Source organism: Dreissena polymorpha, chromosome 7, assembly GCF_020536995.1.
Source record: "Dreissena polymorpha isolate Duluth1 chromosome 7, UMN_Dpol_1.0, whole genome shotgun sequence".
In the NCBI taxonomy this organism is placed as follows: Eukaryota; Metazoa; Mollusca; class Bivalvia; order Myida; family Dreissenidae; genus Dreissena; species Dreissena polymorpha.
The window spans coordinates 72,700,913-72,704,136 of NC_068361.1; the positions used below are offsets into that span (position 1 = coordinate 72,700,913).

The following is a 3,224-nucleotide window of genomic DNA, read 5'->3' on the forward strand; positions in this document are numbered from 1 at the left end:
TTTTGTTCAAGATATCTTGCAGAAACATTATTTCTCTGTTGCAAATACTTGTCGGATTTTTTACCCGAGTAATACGATCGTTATGACGATTGATTATAAAATTCATTCGCTTACGGATTTATAAAAATCATATTACTATTGGACGTATTTATGTTTGATAACGTTAAATATATTCGTTATATCATTCTCTGCATTAAACGTCCAAGGGAAATGAAATGTGTGATGTTTGGATAATTAATTTGTTAAATAGGTAAGTATTTAGTCATCTTTATTCAATTTCTATCAAAACAAATGTTTTATGGTTTCTTTTTAAGTAAAACAGTTCATTTGTCATTAAATATTGAATGTTAACGGGTGAACTAGAATTCGGATATTTCACATTTCGTACGCTGCTATACAAGTTAGTTGTCGACGCAATATCCTGATATGCCTTTTGCGCATAAAGTTTTGAAGTTTTTTTCTATCTAATGAATAATAAATAATACACTGTATAATGTCTGCAATATCTGCTCCAACGATTATAAGTCATAAACTTTGCAATCCCAACATTTAAATATCAATGTTCTGTCAAAATTAGATTTATGAATTGTACAGTAATATATACAGTAGCTGAGCAACATAAATCTCACACTGCACGGTGAGATGCAAGGTAGCAAAGTTATATTCTGATCTAGTTATGCTCTTGCCAAATGACAATGTTATTTTAATGACCCTGTATCACACTGTACAATGTCACTTGTCAGTCAGAAGTGGCTTAACTAATAGTGTTAAATCATAAAACATGTGAATTAAATAGATGTCCCAATCATTCAACAAAGTTAGTGAAACACATTTCACATATTAACGTATAGTTCATTTGCAGGTTCATTGAGATTGTGTCAAAATGGCTTGGGTCCACACACACGACGCCTCTGTCTTTGTCCGTGGTTTGAAGGTATGACAATAAATAATGTCCTTTTAACGATATACCATTAGAGGGACTACGGCTTGTATTGGCTAGGAAAAAGTGGAATACACTACTGTTATGATGATGCAAATATATTTTTTTACATCAATGCATTGCACATTACTAAAATATAATGTGTTTAATGTGCATACATAATTTTACTTTTAATTTCTTTCAACAACATAAAAGATTCAATTATATTTCTGTATGTGTGTACACACTGTATCAACACATAAAATATGCATATCAATGTTAAATTAATAATTAAAAAGAATTTTCATTGCGTTAAGCTTGCGAACATCCTATAGCTACCTTCATAAACCGTTTAACCAATGATTGTTCCAACTTAAACTTAGCTTATTATAAATTTGTTATTAGACTTTTCTGGAAGAAAACCACAAGAGACACCTACTGGGGGACTCCGGCTATCAACAATAGGTACAACAATGCCCAGTCAAGTGTACTGTGGTTAATAGGGCTTTTGGACTGCCAAAGAGTAGACTTTGGTATGTAAACTTACTACATGTACCGGGTATGTTGTTTTAGTTCAAAACACATTCAGTTAATCAACATAGGACACCATTTAATAAGCACAAAATAAATCTCCCCACAAAATATTGGATAAAAAGTATGATGCTTTATGCCTTTAATAATCTTTAGAGCATAATTGTAATCGTCACATCTACATCATAACAACTTAGTAAACGTACACCGTGGAAAGCCGTAAGAATTACACCTGTTCTTCCTCTGTGTCTGTCTGTTCATCTGTGGATTGATTTTGCATAACAGCAACTGCTGAATGACCTTAATGTGTTAATGAATTGTAGCTGTACACAAATGTGTAATTAAATTTGTCTTGTTATTTTTTTTTTAAGTTTTGAGCATATATACACAAGTTGTTTGTACTAAAGAAATTTGTCTTTTAATGACTGATGGACTTGTTTGTGTATCTCAACGTGACATGGGGGCATCAGTGAAGGAGACACATGTAGTTAAAAAAACATTTGATACAGATTTTAAAGTTGCTTTCATATGCACGTGCATGTGTTGATAAAAATGGATGCTGTAGATGATTGCAAATTTTGTTTTATGAATTTATTCCTTTACCCAATTTAGTCTTAAATTTAATTAATATCTGAAGATGTTAATCAATTAAATAAAATGCATAATAATCATTAGTTTTGATAATAAATTGGATATTGAAATTAAGTCACTAGTTAATATTGATTGTTATTCTCTATTGACAGGTGTCGACATAAAACTGGCGGTTGTTTATTCATGAGACTCGATGAGTACTGTCAAGCAGTGGCTGCATGAATGCGCCTGCACAACTTATGCATAGATTAGCAGGTGCCACTGCCTGAACAACTTACTGAGGCACAAGAAGTGGATGACGTTGTGCACAGTCCACAACAGGACCAAAATGCAGCTTATATAAACACCACATCATTAACTTATTTATGTACTTGCTGTTTTATGCTCACATGTGCACGAAGTGCTATAGGTGAGTCATTGTGGTCAGTCTATGTTCGGCGACATGTGTTAATATTCAATATTTGACTCTTTGTTGATGAAAGATGGTCATTATGTTTCTGCTAATGATACATAATAACTTAATACGTTAATGATTTCTTGTCTATGAGCTGCTGCATTTCGGTCAAGTGTGGTCAACATCTTTGTAAAAGTGTGGATATTGACAATTTCTGCCGTTCTTTTTTGGATTTTTTTCATTAAAGACACACTTTTTACAATATTCATTTATGCAATGCGTAAGATGATAACATGTTTCCTCTATAGTATAACAAAGTGAAAATAAATTCTATTCCTTTATTTAATTATCTTTGTAACATAACAATACAGGGTTTTCTCCAACAACTCTACAGCTAGGGAACAATGAAGTGGAATGAAATACATTTTATGTTAATAAAATTTGTATTTGTAAGACAAGTGATGAAATAAAAGGTTAACATTGTAACATAAAGAGATGTGGTTTCTGTTTGTTCTTTAAAGAGCATGTACTGTGTATACTGCACATCAGACAAAGTTCTGTTGGAACAAATAGTTTCATATAAAAAATTCTTGATAATGAATTGTATCATTTATGTAAAGATGGATTGTTCATTCATTATTACACATTCATGATCTACACTTCATAAGTTAATCTTTAATTTTTCATGGAACTCGCAACTTTTTTTTCTTACCGGCTCAAATGACTGGGCCTCAATAGCGCTGTTTCGCGGATTTCCTATAATGAGTATATATGAATGAATATGACTCG

General features: G+C 31.9%; 1 long non-coding RNA gene across 1 annotated transcript; it reads left to right on the forward strand.

The window, feature by feature from the left end:
* The first annotated feature begins 291 nt into the window (after nucleotides 1-291).
* LOC127839147 (uncharacterized) lies at nucleotides 292-2,842 on the forward strand. Its single transcript, XR_008030182.1, has 3 exons — nucleotides 292-934; nucleotides 1,325-1,452; nucleotides 2,194-2,842. It is a non-coding gene; the product is annotated as an uncharacterized LOC127839147 (long non-coding RNA).
* Nucleotides 2,843-3,224: the final 382 nt, after the last annotated feature.